This window comes from Urocitellus parryii, unplaced genomic scaffold, assembly GCF_045843805.1.
Source record: "Urocitellus parryii isolate mUroPar1 unplaced genomic scaffold, mUroPar1.hap1 Scaffold_203, whole genome shotgun sequence".
NCBI classification, from domain to species: domain Eukaryota; kingdom Metazoa; phylum Chordata; class Mammalia; order Rodentia; family Sciuridae; genus Urocitellus; species Urocitellus parryii.
Genome location: NW_027552341.1, coordinates 204,627 through 212,486, shown reverse-complemented (window position 1 = coordinate 212,486; position 7,860 = coordinate 204,627). Strand labels below are relative to the sequence as shown.

Here is a 7,860-nt window from a genome sequence, read left to right as displayed (position 1 = left end):
TGTCCCTTCCAGTAAGTGGTAGTCATTGGTGCTCCAAGTGCCCCAGGGACAGGCTAGCTGATAGATGAGAGGATTTTACTATTTATATAAAAATGCCCAGGTGAAGGGGTCTGAGCTGGGCTGAAAGATGCTGATGAACTGTGGCTTGAAACCCTACCAGTATCAGGACCAAGAAAATATGTCACAGAGCATGTGGCTTAGGTCCTAGGTATGTTTACACTATGTCCCTGGCACAGTGGTCACTGAGTCAGAACAGGTGCCCAAGAAGGACACATTGGTTAAATGGTGATAAAGACAGATCTCCACCTTTGATGTTCCAAAGAGAAATGAACACATACAAGCTAGCTGATACAAAGCCCTCCCCATAGCCTCCCCTGCCTTCTTGGGCACTGAGGCCACTCTTAATAAGCAACTTCTGTTGAAGTGGCACCCCCTTTCTCCACAGAAAAGCCCTTTTCACCATGGCTGATTTTAGGACTGTCAACAAAAGAGTCCATTGTAGATAAACTTCCTGTTTTCGTGTCACCCTGTTTACTTGGCCACTGGCTGAGAAGATACCAGCACTCCAGGTGCTGGACACCCCTTACTAGTTTTCATAAACATATCAAGAATAGTACTTTGAAGAAATGTGCAAACAAGGCCTCTGGCCTTGAGCTGGGCTTCACAGAGATGTCTACATTTTTAAGATAAGTTACAATTGGGCTCCATGGTAACAGCTGGCAGGGGAGGAAAGAAAGGGGAGAAGAAGCTCTCCCCTTCTCAGGTGTTGTCCTTGAAGAGTTAATTTGCCCAGAACAGTGAAAGCAAAAGCTGCTTTTATGTGAATTTCTGCAGACTGTGAACTTCTGAGCCCCTTGTTGGGAAAAGTATAAACGGCAGCCGTACCCCAGAGAAAAAACCCCAACATGGCGCCTAAGGACTTCTTTTTCCTACCTTCTTCTTCTCTGCAGTGGCGCGAAAAGTTCCCGCCCTTGTGAATTCTCCCACTGGCGCCAATTTCAAATCTCGGCGCCAATTTTCAAACCTTGCTGGCGGGGAACCTTAGCCCCAATGAGAACTAATTCCTGGGCTCGGGAACTGATATCTGGAAGAACTTGCCAAAAAACCGGTGGCCTGCCATTTATCTAAGGCCTACCATCTCCCCTTTAGTTCTATATAAGCACACAGCTTTTTACAATAAAATTGGAATTCTCCCGGCGAAGTGTCTTTGCGTGGGGAATTCTTTCACCCCTCCCCTTACACGTTCAATATAAAACTCTGAAACTCCCTGAACTCGGGGTTGAGGGGATTGATTGATTACAGCAAAGGCTGTACCCTCTGAACCTGGCTGCAGCCAAATAAAACTGTTTCCTGCTATCTTCAGTGCCTTGCCTCGTTTGTCCCTACATCACTGTGACAGTGAAAGTTTACCCCTTATGAACATCAATCTTTAAATCCAAGTTGCTTCACCCTGATCTTAAAGGATATTTCAAAAATCCAGATGACTGTGCAAAAAATGCAATGTGGAATTTAAAGTCAAAACAATTTTAATATACTCTGCTTATTCAAGTTAATTTCTCCTCCAGAAAGTTGAAAGTAGGTGTGATAAGTTAAAGATTATACAAACAGAACTGTTCTCAATAACTTAATTATTAGACTCATGCAAAAAAATCAACTTGCATGAAATGGTAAATATTCATAAAGCAATTTGGGCACAATCATACACACAAATCAGAAATGCCAGTGGTTTGTCTGTTGCATTTTTGAAAAAATAATGAAAACACAATTAGAGCTAAAAAATATTTTCTTCAGCTCCCTTTATTTCCAACTTCCCCATCTTGTCTGGCCACTATCTGTAGATTTAACTTTGCTCTGCTTTAAATGTTTGTGGCTGATGGTAGTGAGGATTTGTGTCCTGTGGGGTTGGGGACTCAGTTCGGGAGGTGTCCAGATCTGAAACAGACAGACAGCACAGGTTACAGGACAGCCAGCTTGGGATACAAAGCACATGAAACTAGATCTCAAAGATTAGGAAGCACTGCACCCAGGAAAGTCAGCCACAGAGAGATAGGCAGAGCCCAGGCAGAAAGGAACATAATAGATATCTAATGATTTTTGTCAGTATCATTAAGAGATATTGTATTGTGTGCAGAAATATCTCTGTGGCTACAAATCACCTTTACAAAATCCACCTAGGGAAGCATCATGGGAATGAAGAGGTTATTATTCACAGCTGTTAAATCATGGCTACCTTTGAGTAAAGGTCGCCCACCCCCACTTTATTAATGGGTCCAGGACTTGAAAATATATAGTCCAGTGACACATAGTAAACCATATTTCTATCAACAAAGCCCCTTTCCTCAGAATACCTCAAAATTAAGGAATGACCTCAATATTAAAATCACAAAGTACATGAGACTTCACTGGTATGGGCTAGGTGTGGGGAGAAAGAAGTCGAGGAACAAGAGAGACCCTCAGGCCTTACCATTGCACAGATCTGTTAACACTACTCAGAATCCATAGCAAGAGTAGACAGATTCTTGAAGAAAATCAAGCCAATATCAACTATGGCTGGGATTGAACTGCCCTCCCCTTTCTGTTTACCTAGCAACAGCAGGGTTCGGCACCCCCTTTGTGGTAAAACTCTTTAATAGTAGGGTTTAAAAGGGAGATGATTGATTTGAAGGAAGACACTTACTGCAAATCATTTTCACTGCACTTCTTCCATTAACCACCCTCCCTGAGGCACAGCCATAAGGCAATATTACAAATAACCAGCTTCTGTTGGAGCCAAAAGTAGAGCAGGCATGGAAATCCAGGTGGGCAGGGAGGGTGAACTGCCCTGAGGCCCACCTTCTTCATTGTCAGCCATTAACTAGAGCCCATTCTAATTCTTGCCACATCTTATTCAAAGCATCTATTATCTGGATGAATATTATGCCTGTTAGCATTCTAATGACAAAAAATGCTTGTGACTTTTACCCTCCTGACACAGATCTTTGGTTGCTAGTAAAGGAGTCCACAAGGCTTAGCAGAAATGAACAGCAGACTGTCCCCACAAGGATCTATCTTCAGGAAGGTGGTGGCCTTTGCTACTCATCATTTCTTTGATTACCAAATTTCCAATAGGAGGGTGACCGATGGGGTCAGGCCAAGCAGGGCCACAGAAATAGACACAGGACTCCCCCAGAAGCAGTGCCAAAAGCTGAACTGTGCCTCTGAAGGAAAGGAAAGGAAAGGAGGGAGGAAGGCTGCCCTCCACAGAATGCTCAAAGACTTAGGCCAGCCCTGGCCATGACTCAGACCCTGACCTTTTACATGCCCATGGGGTACGAAGAAAAAATCCACCGACAATGAGATGACTTTATTCTCCTGCCCCTGATACCAAATCCTTACCTCAAATGCCAATAACTCAATAACAACAGAGAAAACAACTACAGAGGATGTTTCTAACTGCCATCATTCATTCAGGACCCTCTCTGACTGCAGAAACTTTCCTTAGGCTAAACTCTAAGCAGGACATCACACAGCTAGGATGTTATTTAGCTCTCCATTCAGAGGACCGTGACCTGTGAAGACACCTTGCTTAAGCAGCTCCAGAGTCTCAGGGTCCTTATTTCTCAGTGTGCCAGAAATGGCTTGTGCATCTTTTCTGAGGTAAGAGAACCTGGATGTTTAATACTTGCCCTCCCAAAAGTTCTACATTTTGAACCAAAAGAGAAAAAAAAATACAAAAGCAAAGACATCATGAGCCTTTTAAAACTGACAACAGTTATTACAGAACTAGAAACCTTGTCCATTTAATCAGGCAAAAAACACAAATATCCCCAACAGATTTCACTATCAGAACATATCAATCTAGAATGTTCCCCATCATTTTTACTCATTAGGAGACAGAGTATGACTATTGGTGGCCATGCCACACATTCATACGCTCCATTTTTTTTCCAGCCATTGAATGAGCCACTTCTAAATACAAAAAGCCCCAGTTCAACTACTTATGTAAATATCACACAACTTCAAAGGAAGAAAAAAACTCTTAAAACTTCTATGTAGCAGAGTGAGCAGACACCAAAGCTGTTCTAGTCACAGCCTTCTCTTCAAAAAAGAATCTGGCCATGGCAAGAAATATTACACTGAGATCCTTGTTCATCTGTTGAACAAGGATCTGGGAGGTGACTGCTGAGAATTGTGACAATGTCAGGCACACTGGAAGCCCTTAATATGTGTAAGTTTCCTTCTTCTGGAGGTGAAACATGTAGCAAAAGGTCCTGAACACTGATGGGCCTGAGAACCTAGGAAATCTCTTTAATGGCTACAAGAGACTTGTCCAAAGAACAAGCCAGGGAACCAAATGTATAATAGGAAGAATTACCTTAAATTAAATTGTAGGCTTGAGTTTAGGAAGATAGAGGAACAAGAAGGAATGGTGGGGTGGGGAAACTGTGTGTATGTGTGTGTGTGTGCGTGTGTGTGTGTGTGTGTGTGTGTGTGAGAGAGAGAGAGAGAGAGAGAGAGAGAGAGAGAGAGAATGCAGAGATTTAATAAAAATGCTTTCAAATTAGAACAAAAGTATAGTAGAAAACATTTCTAACAAGACCTTGTTGAGCCTGATGATAAAATGGCCCATGATGTAATTTCAGATATATTGCTGGATGATGTTGTGGTTGTGCATCACCTGGACAGGAACTCAATTTCCTTCTCTGTGTACCTTCTTGGTTTCTACCTGAACTATGCAGGCAAGGTCAGACAGTTTGTCTTTGAAATTGGAATCGTTCCATGATTTCTGGCTTTATTACTCCCTTTCAACCCTGAAAGAACTCCAGCACAGCAATAGTGGGCTTCTCAGGGCCAGCCACCTTTTTCCACACATTTTACCCTAGAGAATACTATCATCACATAGAACCCCAAGCTGAAAGAAACATTTGTGAAAATTAAACATTGCTGATCCCAAAAGCAGGATTCTTGGGGCATAAAATTAATCATCCATTTATGATCAAAATGCCTGTTAATAAGAGATAAAAATTGAATGGTTTATTTTTAAATAACAGAGAAGTATTAATACAATCATAATTTTGGTCCACTAAAAATTGAATACTATTATAATGAAACAAAACTTCAGACTGCAAAGAACCAACACTGTCTCTCTTGACATAACAGAACTAATTTGATCCTAACCATATCTATGGAAATGAAACAGAATGAGTATTATTAAGTTTAAAATAAGGACAAATAGGCTGATGCACATAAAAACCCCCCAAACCTGGCTATAGCAAGTGAAAAAGTGGAATCTTGTTTCAGGGATTTTTCTGCTTCATAGTGAGGGTTCTGTTCACAGACTAAAATTTCATCCTCTACACGAAATTTCCATCCTCATATTTATGAGGACCACTATGGGGTCTAGTTAGTCTTCTGATGCAGTTTTTAAATTACAGTTATTTACATTCTAGTTGTCATGGCTGCTTTCTCTTGGGGATACATGGGGCAAAAAAATACCCAAACTGCCGAGGGACATGCATGCATGGAGGAATGATAATCAGGGGCAATTCCCTGAGTCTCCTGATCTTTATCTCCTAGTGGAAACCTGTTTGTTGACATTTGTATTTATCATCTTCAGACTTTTCTCACTCAGAATTGGAAATTCTAACAGGGAAGAGAATCAGTCACCCTCCCGTCAGCTCATCATTATTATTATTTTGAGCCAACTCAATAATTGGCTGTTTTTAAAGATCAGTCTAAGACACCATGTGTGAAATACAACTGTGTGTCATATTTAGAATAAAGAAAGTGGCCCCTAAACTATGAAGCAAATGAAATCTCCTAAACCATAAGGTGAAATGAAAAAATCCTGGGCAATTCACATCCCCTCTGAACATCAGCTCATGAAGGATTGAACTGAAATCATGACAAAAGCCTCTCAAACTTGTCACATAGCATGTGAATTTTTACATGTGTGTTTTGGCAGATTGATTTATCAAGTAACATACTAGAAGTTAAAAAAAATGTGTTTCCCTTCCTTTTTTTACTGAGGAAATGCAATCAAATTCATTACCTGAAGCTGTACTTAAAATAATGTTTTTATAGTGGGAGTCAGACATTTTTCCACCCCTCTATCTTTGCTTTTCCCAACATATTTGAGGCAAGCCCACACACAATCCTCAAAGGATAGAATTTGGAAGGCTAACTAATGAGTTGAAAATAACATCCACACTCATAATCTACACTTGATCTCTCCTCTTGTTAAACCTCATAGCAACTTTCATAAAGAATAAATTTGTGACAAGCAGGAAAGTGTTGTCTATAATGTAAAAATATTAAATTAATGTAGTCTTGGCCTTCTTCTGAATAGAAACACATTTAAAATCATGATCATTTTAATTTTTAAACGAAAATTTTATTTCAACTCAAAATCACTGTGTAATTTTCATCATAAACAACAACTGCCAAAGTATGAATTTAGCTCAACTGTGTACCCAATGGCCAAGAGTCCAGAAGTCCAGCACCAAAGCATGTTTAGTTTACTATCAAAATCACTGATAACACACCACTCAAGCCCCTCATGTCTCATCCATCCCATTCCATCCTTTTCAACGGGGTCACAGAACAGAACCTCATTCCTTCGCAGTCTTGGCTCTGCCCTTGTTTATTTTAATCAAGTGCTCTAAATTGTACTTCTCATGACTATATTCCTCGTGCACATTCCTAAAATCAAAATTCACACTTTCCTAGAATAACTGTACCTGAAATACCTATGATTTTATCATTAATGTTCCAACTCTGCAAAATAAGTTGTATTCCCTATTTAGTGATTGATTCATGCTTACACTCTGAAACATTGAAAAATTATTTCCTGATGGCATTAGTGGCAATCACTGTTTTTTCTGAGGAGCATTAATTAACAATATTTTCCATCTAGTGGAAAACTTTTACTGTAGAGAGCTTGAGGTATCTTCAGAGCAAAGGAAAATTGGTCTCTGTCCCTAATTTTGCTCAACTCAATTTTCCATAGACAGCCACAAACAGGATGTGAGCCTCTAGAATGAAAACAAATCTGGACTTGATATCTGAAGCAAAAAAAAAATCGACATTAGTTTTATGATTTCCCTTTCTATTCCTAGGGTACCAATATTACACCTGAAATAAAATCATTGAAATGCGCTTTGGAGCATTTGTGTGTGTGTGTGTGTGTGTGTGTGTGTGTGTGTGGTATGTGCATATACAAATTTGTCAAGAAAGCAAATTGTGTTATAATTTTTTAAAGTTGTGATTGTGACAGTTGGACTTAATTTCCTTCATAATTAACATATTTGGAATATTCTATATTGGTTATATAAGTAAAGAGTAAAAGAAACAAAGAAATTGAAGCAATCAATACATTGAAGATGAAATCATATTAACAAAAAACAGTGAAACGCATGAATCTGCCACCTGAACTTTGATGGCTCTCACATTTATCTTTCTCTCAAGAAGGTGCCATTGTTAAGTCATGACCTCAAAATCAGCAAGCCCGAGAGGAACATTTTCACCTCATCCTTGAGGCACATTTCAAAGTGTTTTTCTAAGCAGGATACCAATAAGCATTCATAATAAAAGAAAACAGTGATAATATAAGATGGTGAAACTCCAGGTAAGTCAAGATTCTTATTTGACAAATTGCTCAGAACTTGAGTACATTCATGTATATTATAATTCCTCAAAGGAAGAAAACAAACACTATGAGGCATACCCCCCACTCAAGAATCCTTTTCTCAATATTGTACCTTATAGTATTATGTTCCATGTAACACCCTTTAGAGACCAGGTCATAGAGAACTATAAGTCCATTATAGACTGAGAGAGGAAAAAAAAGTAAATAATTGAGATGCTAGAATAAATTAGGGA

General features: G+C 39.5%; 1 pseudogene; it reads right to left on the bottom strand.

The window, feature by feature from the left end:
- Positions 1-1,840: 1,840 nt before the first annotated feature.
- Positions 1,841-7,860, bottom strand: part of LOC144251766 (rho guanine nucleotide exchange factor 28-like) — a 31,538-nt pseudogene continuing 25,518 nt past the window's right edge.